Below are 15,321 nucleotides of genomic sequence, written 5' to 3'. Positions count from 1 at the left end.
TGCATAAGTCTCCCACCCGCCCACGGAAAAAAAGAGTCGCCTCCTGGTTCGATCACACCAGATGGTGCTGAGAGCTAGTGTGGTCTAGTGGTCCAAATATTGGATTAGGAATGGAGAGGCCAGGTTCAGATTGACACAAATCTCACTGGATGACTTTGATCTCTCAGCACCTCACAGTGTTGATCTGAGGATAAAGTGGAGGCGGGGAGAAGGCTCACACATACTGTATTTACTCAAATGTAATGCACACCATCTTGGGCCAAATTACGTCACAAAAATTAGGGTGCACATTAGATTTGATGGCGCGTTTACATTCACCAGCAAATACTTTTTTGTTTTCAAGGCTTTGAAAATTGAGGTGCGCATTTGATTTGATGGCACATTAGATTCGGGTAAATACAATACCTTCCTGAGTTTATTGGAGCAAAGGTGTGGAGCAGAGGTTGCCAGAGAGGGTGGTGTTGCCCCCTTGGGGGGGGTGACATTACGCTAAGCGGCAAGGAGATGGAAAGGGGAACTGGAAGTATAGATGACTGTCAAACTTTGAGAAACTGGTATCACTGGATCAATTTTGTTTAGTTAATTGAACTACTTAGTTTTGATTGGATTTTGAATAAATGTGCAGTTCATGATTACTGTTTTGAATTTATTGTGTTGCTATCTTATTCCGTGGGTTGTGCAAACTGCTATTCTGAACTATGTTTTTCATAGGGTAGGAAGCAATAGGGATACGTTTATGGAACCAAGGGGGTGGCCCAAAAACATCTGGAAACCACTGGTGCTGGATATAAACTCAGCTTGCTTGTGGCTGTTGATCCCAAAGGGGAAGTTGCTTCCTCCCATTGCAAAGTTAAACACCCACTTAGTTCTAATAGGAAGTAATGGAGATGTAGCTTTTCATTACAGCTAATGGACATCACCAGGACAAGTGGCGTAGCATGGCAGCCCATGTGACTCCCCACCCCCACCCCACCAGCCAAGCCGCGAGAAACAAGGCATGGAAATAAGTCCCAATTAATGGGTCAGAAAATGAGCAAGTCCGGAAGGAAGCCACACTTCTTTCCATTTTCTGGGGCAAAGCGAATGGGACAAGGAAGAGTCAAAAGACACTCCCAAGGCTAGTCCTATCATGTTAAAAGCACCCGCATTGGACTTCTGGGAGATCCTGGTTCTGATCTGGCTAAATGAACTGTTCATGATCGCAGTGATCTGGGAAATGTTTGGGCATGTGCTTTGCTCTGCTTTGGGCTTTCGAAGTGTTAACAAATTCCAAATGGGGGTTACGAAGAACTTAAGAAGAGCCTGCTGGATCAGGCCAGTGGCCCATTTAGCCCAGCATCCTCACAGTGGCCAGCCAGATGCCTTTGGGAAATCAGCAAGCAGCATTTGAGCCCAAGAGCCCTCCTGTGGTTTCCAGAAACTGGTATTCTGAAGCATTACTGCCTCCCACCGTGGAGGCAGAGCAGAGCCATCAGCCACTCTCAACCAGCATTCGAAATTGCCAGGTAACAGGTGCATTTTGCACCTGGCCATCGGCCACTTGCGACCAAGTGATGATGCCCAAGCGCCAGGATGGCACCTGATGTCTCCCCCATCTGGAGGTGCATGCCTGGGGAGCCTTGACTCTTGCCCGTTTTCACACACTAATAACACATCCCATAGAATTCTATCAGCTGTGTTTTATTTGCACAATCCAAATGAATTTCAGGAACCAAAAAGTCATATTGAAAAATACAACTTCCGAGCCGTCTGGTCCACAAACTCACCGTTCTGTTTCGGCAACTGTAACCCTGGTTTAAGGAGCCATTTGGTGCCTAGCTTATATACCTGAGTTTCTAACACTGCTCTCAACCTAACCTACCTCACAGGGTTGTTGTGAAGATTAAAAATTGGTAGGTAGAGAAGGAGGTAGTTCTCTGGAGGAAAGAAGGGATATAAATGTAAGAAATAATGTTGCAAAACTACCCTGAGTGCCCTAGAAGCCAATAGCAGCGTGCAGATATTGCTTAGATGTTTTAGCCAATTGCAACAATCAGTGGGTGCTGATATTCTCTGTGATGATACAAGATGGCCTTCAGGACTTTCCCTATCCAGCCATGCTGCCAAAACCCTTCTCACGTCCACTATCTCCACTTACTCATTGCAATGTACGCCTGTTGTTGTTCCTACTGTTCCTGGGGGTGGCTGTGTCCTGCGTGAGGAGCTGCGCCCCTTTAAGTGTGCCAGAAAGAGGGCAGTGAAAGCCTTGTTCTGAAATGAAACATGACGAAGTGTGAAAAATGCACACCCCATCACCCAACAATGTCTGCTGCTCAGTCATGAGCAGCTTTCCTGTGAGTGACGGATGACCTCGGTTGACATCAGCCTTGGCTGGTTCTCTGGAGCAGCGCTTCTTCTGCAAAGACCACTGGCTGATGAACAAAACACTCGTGTGTGTGTGGCACAAAAGGCCTTTTCACTCTGATGCGCACAAGACTGCTTATGCCAGATTTACGCGCACACCCCTTCCTAGCAGCCATGCAAAGAGATCCTCCCCTCCTCTCCAGCCTCACATACTGGAATTCCACCAAGTCATCCCCTTGAAGCTTTCATGCCAGTTAGACTGGGGTGGTTTTTTAAACAAAAACTCTGGCTTTGCTGCTTCCTCCTTTCCCCCTCCTCACGCACAGGCCAGCTGGTGGCTTTCAGAGACTTCAGCTGCTTTGTCCTTGGGGACTCTGCCATTGGTGGATGTGCATCATGTTCCCCAGCAACACAGCCAAGGCTGATGTGGCATCCTCTTGCACAGCCCAAGTGCGTGGAAGCACCAGCATCAGTTAAATCATGAGGCTGGATGAATAAGGCTGATCACCAGAGGTTCGCGTTGATTTGATGGATTTATGAAAAACAGATCATCTTCCTGCCCGTAAAAATGTGAAGTGAAATAACTAAAAGCTGGAGCTGGTTTCATGCTGAAATGGAGAGGGGATCCCTGTGCTCCGTTTGCAAATGGGTTTTGGCTCTTGAAAGGCTTTGGCAACCATTTAAGTCACACACACACAGGCCAGAGACCGCTCCTGAGCGTGGCCTCCTGCGAGAGCCGTTGGAACAAAGGTCTGATCCTTCCATTATGCTGAGTGCCCAGCCAAATTTTCAGGGCAGATTTGTATGCAGGAATGCATTTGCAGTTCAAGTATCCAATTATTTTTGCCATTTTTCCTAGCCTGGACACTAATCTGGGAGTCTCTGGCTCTTAGTGCTGACCCTGGAACAAATGTTCTCTGAATTGGGCCATTTCTTTTCTGAGAAGAGGCAGAGCCCAGGACAGAGGTCAGAGCTTTCCACTACCAAATTGGTTCCACTGGAGCCAGGAGCCTGACTTTGAAAATAGCCACCCCACCCCTGCCAGGCAAGAAAAAAGTCAGTAGAGGCAGCTGTGTTGTTTTTTTCTTGCATATTTGCAAAGGTTTAGAAAGGCTGTTCCTCCATCTAGAAACCTCTTGGTGGTAGTGGGTGGTCCAGTGACTTCCTTCCAGTGATTGACTGTTGTCTCTCCTTAAGTCCTAATACTATTGCCATGAAGTTATAGGACAGTCTTTGCCAACCAGGCAGATGTTCTAGTATGGTCACTAAGGGGTCCTTTCTCCCGATATAACTTAGGGCATCCTTATCCTAGTTACCATATTTCAAAACGTTGTTGAGCTTTTTGGGCAAAATCTGAAGTTTTGACAGCCAAATCCCAGATATGTCTTGGAAATTCCAGACATATGGCATCCCTACCTTATCCATGGGGATGCCCAGTGCCACAGAGAGGTGATGGCTCAAGCAAGGGGGAGCCCAGGACTCCATGTGGACAGAAAGGTGAGATCAGCACCTTGGAGAGGGAAGTAGTTGTAGGTTTCAGCACCATGGATAGAGGCCCTGAAGCTGAGGCAGAGCATACAAATTGTTCCAGCAGGGTCTGGGAACAACTGGCAGATCTTTGTAGCCTGAGCTATGTATTCATTGACTCCCCAAATATTTCATTTTCCCATTAAGGAGCCAGCCTTCACAGCTGTTGACTTATATGAGTCCTTGGAGTTCCAAGAAGTTGGGGTAGATCCTCAGGGCTCTCCTGGTCCTCTAAGGAGTCTATGGACCCATCGCTGGAGTCTGGTGGCCAAGTTGTCTCCTTGGAGTTCATGGGTGGAGATGTGGGCTCTGGTGCTTCTGGTTTTACATGGGATGAACCAAAAAGTGGATCCATCTTCTCCAAGGTTCAGCCAGCGTCTGGAGATTCCTTCAAGGATTCCTGCTTTAGTGCCACAACACAGAGCTTCTGGGGCTGTAATTTTGGCACCTGTGAAATAATAATTCTAAGAATAGCAGCCACTGTGGTTTGGATTGTTCAAAGTCCTGTAAGTCCATTATCTCAGTAGTCTACAAGAAGAATAATGTGGAATGGCTTACAGGAGAGGTACCAAAGGACACCTTGTGAGTTCAAGGCTGATAGGACATTTGAGCCTGGTTCAGGGCTCAATCTTGCTTGCAGCCCTAGCCCAGCATACTCTCTGCAAACAATGTGCCGTGAAGACCTGTTTGAGATGGTGCATGCCTAGTACACTTAAAAACAAAAACAAAAACGTACTAACTGTTTGCCAGGGCTGCTTTCCAGTCTGGCATCTGGGGGTCTCTTGGATCACGGCTATCACAGTAAAGACAAAATGTGTTTGGCTTTAAAAAAAACAGCCTCCTGTCAAGGCCCTGTGCGTTGACTAAACTGCCTCTGCAGTTAGTGATTATTTCTTTTCAAAAATTTCAAGTATTTGTGACAGGCTGTTTTGGAGAATTCGTATGTTGCCATAGTGAAAAATGAATTATTAGCAGGCAGCACCGAGTGACTATCATGATCAGAAAAGGCCACTAAAAGGTTGGGCTGCTCCCATTCCTCTGTAGATAATAGTTTGCTTGACACTTTAAAACCATTTCTTTCCCCCTCTCCCTTGGGTAATATGTCTCTTCCTTTCCTTCCTTCTAACTTTTTTTTAAAAAAATAAAAAAACACACGTAATTATCATTACACCTTGTTCAGAAGTCCTTGCCGAACGCATTTCAGCTAAAAATCTTGGGAACCAAAGTGCAGCCTCCTGTTTAGCCAGGCTGTTAGAAAGTCTTGAGATGGCACAGGTGCTCTTCAAAATCAGCCAGCAATCTCTGTAAGACCTGGGAGCCAATGGTGGTGATTTTGGTTGAGGCTGGGGCAGTTAAGTCGCTGCTTTTCTGCTCTGTGGGGAGTCAGCATGAGTAGCAAACAGAACAAACCAGAATGACAAAAAAACTGCAAGGGGGCAGGCAAAGAGCAACTCTGTCTTTGGGCCAATGGCCAGGAGTCCAGGGAACGACCTTACTGAGTCCTCAAGGTCGGCTTATGAAATGAGTTATAGATTCCACAGATTGGGGCCTTTGTCTCTTCTCTGCCAGAACTTCTCTGTTGTCTTCAGGAGGGAGTCTGATTGTGCTGAGCCACTTTTCTTCAAGGGGTTGCAATATGCAAGTGCTCATTTGGCTTGGTTTTCATGAAAGATTGTGGGGTGGAGGGCATTCTCCTTGGTAAGCCCAAGACTGAGGCAGACCCTAAACTGTTTCTCCTCTGCTTCAACTTGGCATTAGCTCACTTCAAGGTCCAGGGCTCAAAGTGGGCACCTGAGTACCAAAGAGATGGACACTCATATGCACTCTGGTGTTCGCTGTAAAATGGGGCTGTGCCCAGATTCTTGAACTCCCTCCCCAGAGAAGCTATACTGGCTCCCTCCTTGCTGCCCTTCTGCGGCATTTGATGGCGTTTCTACACTGACAGGCCTTTGGGAACTGACTGTTTTTGAGGAAAGGGTCACTTTTATTGTTATTATCGGTGTTTTTAATGGCTCTTCTTACACTATTTTAATTCCTTTGGGGTTTAATTACATTTAGTAATCATCTTTTCTATGTTTTCTTTGTCTGTGTAACCCACTGGGCTGGGAAAAGGCCGGATATAAATATTAATATAAATACAGCAACAGCAGCAGCAGATTCCATGTTTATAAACCTACATTAAATGTAGACATGGCACCCACAGTGCCTCATGCTTCTTTTGGCCCACGTCATAACAGCAGAGAAGCTGATTGTGGTGATTCTTCCACATACAGTATAGTGCGCACAGGTAGGGATATTTGTTCTTTGTGTGCCCAAGGCCTGATGAGAAGAGTTGATCAGGGGTAGTGGTGTGTGTGTGTGTGTGTGTGAGAGAGAGAGAGAGAGAGAGAGTTTCCATGTTCAGCGTGTTAACACACACCATGATCTTGTATGGATCTTGTTATGACCAACACATCAAATGCCTAGGCAGGGGAGGAAATGGCACAAAAACAGACCCCGAATGTGTTGTTTGTAAAGGCCTTGGTTATCAATTGTTAATCAGGCCGAGGTGAGGGAATAACTGGCGAGCCGAAGCACTGAGCTCCCCAAATGTTCCTTCCTTCGCTCTCGTCCATTCTGGCAATGTACTTCAGGGTTTCCTAGAGAGCTCATTAAAAAGACAATAATGATGCATGATAAATAGGGTGTGCCGGCTTTTCAACGACATTGTGCCCCTGCAGATTTCTCAATCAAAAATCAGAACTCAGATCATTTTTTTTAAAAAATGTACTTTTAAAATTTGTGTTAGCTTATGTTTCCATGGCTACAGGGCTGGGTCTGCGGATTTGCTGCTGGTAGTACTGCTTAAATTAAGAAGTCTCAAAAGTTACGGGTGTGTCCAGAATGGCCCATTGGTGTTTTAGATCTGCAGATCATCTTCCTCCGACTGATTTTGGAGAGGGAGAGAGTATTTCCCTAGGCAACATCTTGCTGCTGCTTTAGGTAATGCTGTTCTACTGTGGCTGATGGTGCTTCATCCTTCCATGGCTGGATAGGGAAAGAACATGGCCAGGCCCAAACTGGAGCCTTGTGTCCAGTTCTGGGCCCCACAGCTTAAGAACAATATTGACAGGTTCGAAACATGAGCAGAGAAGAGTTACCGAGATGATCAAGGGTCTGGAAACCAAGCCTTGTGAGGGACAATTGAAGGAGTGGGGTATGTTCCGCCTGGAGAAGTAAAGACTGAGATGTGACAGGATAAAGGTAAAGGTAAAGGTACCCCTGCCCGTACGGGCCAGTCTTGACAGACTCTGGGGTTGTGCGCCCATCTCACTTAAGAGGCCAGGGGCCAGCGCTGTCCGGAGACACTTCCGGGTCACATGGCCAGTGTGACATCGCTGCTCTGGCGAGCCAGAGCTGCACACGGAAACGCCGTTTACCTTCCCGCTGGTAAGCGGTCCCTATTTATCTACTTGCACCCGGAGGTGCTTTCGAACTGCTAGGTTGGCAAGCGCTGGGACCGAGCAGCGGGAGCGCACCCCGCCGCAGGGATTCGAACCGCCGACCTTTCGATCAGCAAGTCCTAGGCGCTGAGGCTTTAACCCACAGCGCCACCTGTGTCCCTATGTGACAGGATAGCCGCCTTCAAATATCTAAAGGTCTATCACTTGGATGATACAGTAAGCTTGTTTTCTGCTCCAGCTCAACATTAGGAAGAACTTTCCAGTGGTAAGAGCTGTTCGACAGTGGAACAGAATCCCTTAGAAGGCAATGGACTCATTTTCAGTGGAGGTTTTTAAACAGAGGTTAGATGGCTATCTGTAAGGGATTCTTTAGCTGCAATCCCTGCATTTCAGGGGGGTGGACTAGATAACTCTTGGGCTCCTTTCCAACTCTACAATTTAGTGATTTTATGACTAGATGGACCACTGGCCTGATCCAGCAGGCTCTTCTTATGTTTTCATGAGATGACCCTCTGGGTAGCCTAGCCCCAAGACTTAACAGGATAGCATCATTCTTGGAGTGACGGAGAAGCCTGTTAATTATTCTTAATTGCATCTGCTTTCCCTAGTCCCAGAAAAGACAGTAAAGCTGTGAAACTGACTAGACAGCTTCTGGTCGAGTCAGTTCACATGTTCCAAGGAAGGAGTGGTTGCTCACCTCCCATTTGGAAGAGGGGGCTCTGCGTTCTTGTTCATAGTGACTCGACTTGAGACTGCTCCCCCCATTGGCTTCCCTTCCTGGCTTGGGCTAGTTGCTCACTTCCTGTTGGAACTCGTCCTCCCCCTGAACAGAAGCACCTGGTGAATAAAAGCAAGCGAGACACATTTTTCTCCCCTCCCTCTCTGCTTCTTTTTTCAGACCAAGGCACAGAAATGGTTGCTGTCATCTTTATTGAATAAGACTCTGTGTAAACTCCAGCTGCTGAGTGTAGTCGCAGCAGACGGGAATATTTCCCTGTGGCCATATTTGATTTCCACAGCTAAGCCTCTGTGTGTGTGCCTCTGCCTTGCCAACACGATTGCTCACCCTGTGGCAGGAGCAGTGTGCTATCATGAAGTTGGGTGAGCAGTGGCAGGTCATCATATATGGGCAGGAGGGGTCACAGCAAAACCAAGTGTCAGGCCATCCTCCTCCTTCTCCACTGTGAAAAGGTTCAGGTTTCTGGTTGTTGGGTTTTTTCCAGTGTGCCTCCAGTGAAGGAGAGGCCAGCACCTTCTGAGTGAGTCCTTTCCACTGTCAAACAGCTCTTTCCTTCAGAAAGTTCTTCCTAATGTTGTGTTGGAATCTCCTTTCTTATCATTTGAATCCATTGCTTCAGGTCCTGCCCTCTGGAGCAGCAGAAAGCAAGCTTGCTCCATCATCCATGTGACAGCCCTTCAGATATTTGAAAGTGGCTGTCATATCACCTCTCAGTCTTCTCCACTCTAGGCTAAAGGCCCCCAGCTCCCTCAACCATTCCTCATGGGACTTGGTTTGCAGACCCTTGATCATCTTGTGCCCAGCACTGTGTGTGCTCTCAGCCTCTGTGATTAAACTATAGCCCTGTGGTATTCGGTTCTGAGTGTCAAATCTTGCCCTTTTACAGCAAGCTTTTCTCCCTTACGGATGTCAAATCCAGTGAGATTCTCTCTAGACTGCCTTGAGCTTCAAAATGTGCAGCAGTCAGGCTGGTGTTTGACAAACATAAAGGGAAAAAAATGTCGTTTATGTACCTCTTTGGAAGTCTGCCTCAATTTCCAAAGTGTTTAAGTCACAGGTCACCTTACAAAATGGTGGTTTTGGCTAGATAGAAAGGACCTTGTGGCTCTCCAAAGCAGCTTTCCCCATTCTGATACCCTTCAGATGTTGCTAGCTGGGGCTAGGGTTGCCACCTGTCCTGGGAGTGGGTGGCGCTGTGGTCTAAACCACTGAGCCTCATGGGCTTGCTGATTGGATGATCAGCGGTTCGAATCCACACAACAGGATGAGCTCCTGTTGCTCTGTCCCATCTTCTGCCAACCTAGCAGTTCGAAAGCATGCCAGTGCAAGTAGGTACCACTGCGGGGGGAAGGTAAACAGCGTTTCCGTGCGCTCTGGTTTCTGTCATGGTGTTCCGTTGCACCAGAAGTGGTTTAGTCATGCTGGCCAAATGATCCGGAAAGCTGTCTGTAGACAAACGCTGGCTCCTTCGGCCTGAAAGCAAGATGAGCATCGCACCCCATAGTCACCTTTGACTGGACTTTACCATCCAGGGGTCCATCACCTTTTACCTTTTTTATCATACAGGATTGTCCTGTATTTCAGTGTTAGATGCTACGTCCTGTATTGATGCAGTTTAGTCCTGTGTTTCAGGTCTTCTCTGTCTGTCTGTCTGTCTGTCTGTCTGTCTGTCTGTCTGTCTCTCTCTCTCTCTCTCTCTCTTTCTCTCTCTCTCTCTCTCTCTCTCTCTCTCTCTCTCTCTCTCTCTCTCTCTCTCTCTCTGCCAAGTCTGGGATCCTCTCCAAATACATGTGTTTGAAAGTGTGTGTGAAATGTCATGTATTTAAGCTCCGGGTAGGCAAGCACAGACAGATTTATAAAATGTTGTGCCTGTGAGCATGTGTGACAAATTTCAGATGAGCCATCCTGTTGGGCTGCAATAGATTGTAATGGATTATTCTGAAGTCACTTCGGCACCAGATTGGAAAAAAATATTGACCTCGACCGCACCGCCCTGTCCTGTATTTTGCCAGAACAAAGGTGGCAACTTTAGCTGGGGCTGATGGAAGATGTGGTCCAAAACAGCTGGAAGGCACTTGTTGGGGAAGCCTGCTCTAACGGGTAACATGCTTACTGTCGCTGAAGCTTTCAAGAGCAGTCATCTACTTCACTGGGGGTGGCTTATTCCATGTGGCTGTTGCCGGGTCTGGTGTTGCTACTGCTTCTCTTCTTGCGATGATCTGACCTTTGTGATGAAGCAAAGACCAGCTGCAGAACTGATGAATGGACCTAACTCAGCTCAGGCAGCGAGATGCATAAATTGGAAGAGAGAAATGATGGAGGAATCGGAGACTTTTCTGAGCTGGCAGGGAAATGAGGCATGCGGCAGGTGAGCAGGTCACCAGGGAGGCCCCCCCTTTTTTTGGCCAAAGGAGGGAATGCATGGCCAGCAGAGCAGGACACCTTGACGTAGACAAGGTCTGATATGTGCCCAAGCAGACTGGACAGCAGAAGGATGTGGCGTTGAGTCTTGGTTGCGTCAGAATGACAGTGGCCCAGCTGAGCCAGATCCACACCAGCAAAGGGGCCATTGCCTGGTGGTGGAGCATCGTCTTGCATGCAAAATCTCCCAGGTTCAGTATCCAGCAGGAATGTCCCCTGCTTTGGAACCCCAGAGAGCTGCTATTGGTCACTTTAGACAACACTGAGCTAAATGGACCAGCCGTCTGTCACAGTGTTAGCGAGCTTGCTGTGAGCATTGCAGGGGACCTGAATGCCATCCAGCCCAGAATTCTTCCACCCTGGGTCTCCAAGCACTACAACTGCCTTCATCCCTGTCAGCAAAGGTTGATGAACACTGATCTAGGCAGGTTTTTTGGTATGTCACTTGTGGCGAATGAGTGAGAAAGAGATACAGATTCTGGCAAGAATAAAGGGCTGTTTGTGCTTGAAATATTTGCAGCAATTACCACTGGTGCCTCTCCTTAACACATCGCGTCCTTGTGTGCCAAAGAGTAGCAGTTTTGACTTGTCCAAAACGGTGCCTTTGAAAAGCCCGTGTGCGAAGAGTCTCGCTGGTTCGTCAGCAGAAATCTCGAGCTGTCTGTTAATACAGATTTGTTTTATTTTATTTTTTGCTCCTTGGGAAAATCCGATGTGTTTTTCAAAGCATGCAGTGAGACATAAAAGTGCTGCCAAGATCTGGATCCTTGTGAGGGTTGAGGTTACCTTGTTCCCTACCTGACAAAATGCTGCTTTTTGTTTGTTGAGGAGCTTCAGAAGCCGGAAGGCAAAGCGGTGGGGGGGAAGAGTCATTTTGTCTCCTCCTCCCAGGAAACTGCAGCATCTGAGATGAAGTTGGGGAGATTGGGGGGGATGGAGAGAGAGAGAGAGAGAGAGAGAGAGAGAGAGAGAGAGATCTGTATGGGGAGGGCTTTTGAATTTATTATTTTCAATCCAGACTGCATGTTACCATTTGTGCAGCACCCATTAATACCCCCCAACAACCAGCCACCCACTCAGTGGAGGTATTCCCTTTGTTTCCAGGGGGCCCCCGTTCTTTCTGCTGCATCTTTCTCCAATCCAAGTAATTGATTTAAAGTTTTTGCTGCATTTCTTTTGACGCAGCTGGTGAGGAAGCTCCTCCCCCTCCCCTTCGTTGGTGCAGCTTGATGGGGCTGATAAATGCTTTGCACAGCAGAAGTCTGCGCCTTGTTGCAAAAAAACAAGGGCTTTTCTCTCTCTCTCTCCCTGAGTTTTTAATTCATTGAGTTGCTCAAGGTGGAAATTTAAATGAGACTAAAACACAAGGCAAACCATTCGTAGCAAATATATCATCATAATTGGAACTGTGAGGGAAAGGAACCAAGCTGGAGACTTTTAGGTGGTTAGGCTGTGGGCTCTCCCATATTTTCTGAGCAAATGCAAATCCTGCTGTCGTTCCTTCATGAAGAGGCACCCAAGCCTGGAGTCCATTCTTGCATTTCCAAGCTGCCACCTGAGGCCTTCTTGGACCTCTCCCCACCCTCATGGAAGTGGCTGAGTATGGAGGACAGGGCTTGGGTAGTAAGGCCTGAATTGTGGGCTGGCTGCTCTGTTCTGTCGAGACTAATAAGGTATGAGACAGGCTCAGCTCAAGAAATCTTTGGGTGATGGACAAATCTGCCAGTGTCAGCGTCTTGATTACGCATTTCCCCAAACCTAAGATCAGCGCACCACAATTCTGCAGAGGTTTGCGATTAATTGATTGATTGATTGGTTTAAAAAGTCAGCATGAAAATTCATCTCCATAATAGCGTGCATTTTAGTTTTGCCTAATAGTTTTGCCTAATAGCATTTCCGGACAAGTTAAAAAAACACTGGTCCCAGAGCCATTCATTGGGGGACTCCCTTTGCCATAGCATTGTGAAAACTGCCCATTCATTCCTACTCCCTGCTTCCTGTTCTTTAACCAGTTACCAGTCCATAAGAAAGCCCTTCGTCTTACCCCATGAGTGTTAAGTTTGCTCAGGAATCTTTGCTGAGGGCCTTTGTCAGTCTAAGTACACAGTCTGCATAGAATCACCCCTATCCACAGACTTATTGATACACAAAAAGAAATCTACACATTTACTTATACAAGACCTACCCTTTTGGAAACCATGCTGGTTTTGCTTCAGCAAGGCTTGTTCTTCTCTTAATTTTTGTAATGCTTTCCATTTTCCCAGAACAGACATTAAGTTAATTGGCCTGCAATTTCTTGGATCAACCTTGGATCCCTTTCTTTTTTTAAAAAAAATGAAATAGCATTGAACACTTTCTAGTTTTCAGGTACAGAAGCCAATCTTAGGGACAAGTTACATATTTTTGTTAGAAGATCAGCAATTTCACATATGAGCTCTTTAAGAATTCTTGGGCGGATGCCACCTGGACCTGGTGACTTGTTAATTTTAATTGGTAAGACTTGGAACATCGCTTATCACTGCCACCTGCCTCAGTTCTTTGGACTTGCTGCCCGAAAATGTCAGGGCAGACTTGGGCATCCGCCTTACATCTTCGACGGTGAAGACAGACATCTTTCATAATACTAGAACTCAGTGGGGTCATCCAGCGAAGCCGAATGTTAGGAAATTCAGGACACACAGAAGGAAGAATTTCTTCATGCATAGCCTTTTTAAACTCTGCAATTTGCTGCCACAATATGTAGAGAAAGCTACCAACCTGGATGACTTTGATAAATTTATTTATTTGGTTTTCAGATTAAATTTTTACAATCACATGTCCAACATACAACATAAATACAAGATTCCAAAGAATCTCCTGGACTTCCCTCTTCCCCTTTGTGGGGCCTATTGTTGATCATTTCTTCCTGCATCTTTTATGATAATCTTTTACATCTCCATTATGTCCAAAATTCACCATTAAACTACAAGTTTTACTCTAATCCCACTAACGGTTTTAGCTGTTTACAATGGTTTTTAAGATAAATTATAATTTTCCCCCATTCCTTATTAAAAATTTGGCCTTCCTGATTTCTAATTCTTCCAGTCATTTTTGCCATTTTGGCAGAACTCATCAACTTAGTCTGACATTCTTCTCTGATAGGGACCTTGTCTTCTTTCCATCACTGGGCCAATAACATCTGTGCAGCTGTGGTCGCATACATAAATAATATTTTCTGCTCCCTTGGAATTTCTGCACCTATAATTCCTAAAAGAAAAGCTTCGATCTTTTTAAAATAAAAGTTATTTTAAACATTTTTTTCAATTCATTATATATCATTTCCCGAAATGCTTTTACTATCTTGCATATCCACCACATATGATAAAAGGTGCCTTCAACCTGGATGACTTTCAGTGGGGATTAGACAAATTGATGGAGGATCCGGCTATGTCCTCCCTTCAGTGTTAGGGGCAGCGTGCCTGAATGCCAGGTGGGGGGAGAGTTGCTCTGTTGCATTCAGGTCCTGCTTGTGGGTTTCCTATTGGGACATCTGGGTGACTGCTGTGAAAACAGATGGGCCCCCTTTGGTTTGATCCAGTAGGACTCTTCTAATGTGCTTCACATATGGACCAAAGGCCTGTTTGGTCTTTGCCTGCTGAAGGAAGTCTGTTAGAGATGGCCACAGCCAGGCTTCCCTTGGCACCGAATTCCAGAGCCTGGGAGCAGCCACAAAGAAGGCCCTCTCTCAAGTTACCAGCAAATATGCTTCAGATGTTGGTGGGACAGAGACAAGGGCCCCTCTTGAAGATCTTAAAACCTGGGGAAGCTCATGTGAAACAGGGAACAGAAGCCTTTTTTCTTTCCTGCCATGCTGCTGCTTTAAAATGTAGTTCAGGTGACCTGACATAGAATCATAAGACTGTCAAAGTGGGAGGGACCCAGTGGGTCATCTAGTCTCAACCCCCAAAACTCAAGGTCTGCCCTTGAGGTTGTCCCTCACAGATCATAGACTACATGTATGCAACCGCAACAGAACAAATTCTGGATGGTTGGAAGCTCAGAGAGTTGGGGCTGTTGTGCTCAAGACATTCTCAAGGTGCCAGAGTGATTGGAGTCACTCTCTGTTCTGGATCTGTGACAGCAGGAAACCTTCTGCATTGTCCTGAAACGGGCACTGACACCACTTATACATGATAGGGCTCACACCCACACGATACATTTAAAGCACTCTTACCCCAATTTTAACAGTCATGGTTTCCCTTAAAGAATACTGGGAATTGTAGTTAGTTAAGGGGGAAGAGTGTTGTTGCCACAGAACTACAGTTCCCAGTGCCCTTAACAAACCACAGTTTCCAGGGTTTTTTGGGGGGAAGCCATAATTCCTGCATTTGCAGGGGTTGGACTAGGTGACACTTTGGGTCCCTTCTGTGATTCTGCGGTGGTTAAAGTGGTACCAGTGTGTTTCCTCTGGGATCATTGAGCAGGACTTTGGAGAGTTCAGATGGATTTAAAAGGAAACTAGACAGAGGGGGCCTACTTGTGCTTGGAAGTTAGAGCAGGTGATAATTCGCTGGACAGGTACAGAAGTCGCATCTCAGCCAAGCTCTGGGCATCCGTTTCACAGGGGATGGCATGTCAAGGTGCAGATCCCAAAGCCTCGTTGGCAGGAAGCAGTGGACCTAGGCCAGGTGAGCTTCTGATTCTGCTTTAGCAAACATGGAAGCACCAGGCAGGTGAAGGGGATGGAAGAGGGTCAGTGAGGGCAGGTCCCATGATGGAGATCCCACAATGCTTCAACTTCAGTAATCTTTTTATTTCAGTTTTACATCTTTCAAAGGGCAACATCTGGCTCTCCTGTCTGTTTCACAG

The 15,321-nt window shown here is 46.6% G+C and overlaps 1 protein-coding gene across 3 annotated transcripts in view; it reads left to right on the top strand.

Moving 5' to 3' along the window:
- FRMD5 (FERM domain containing 5) overlaps positions 1-15,321 on the top strand; it is a 135,249-nt gene that overhangs the window by 35,349 nt on the left and 84,579 nt on the right. The window lies entirely within an intron of this gene.

The sequence above is a fragment of the Podarcis melisellensis genome (assembly GCF_964234715.1).
Source record: "Podarcis melisellensis genome assembly, chromosome: 14".
NCBI classification, from domain to species: Eukaryota; Metazoa; Chordata; class Lepidosauria; order Squamata; family Lacertidae; genus Podarcis; species Podarcis melisellensis.
Note: the sequence above shows the minus strand (reverse complement) of the source record. Positions and strands in the feature narration are given on the sequence as shown.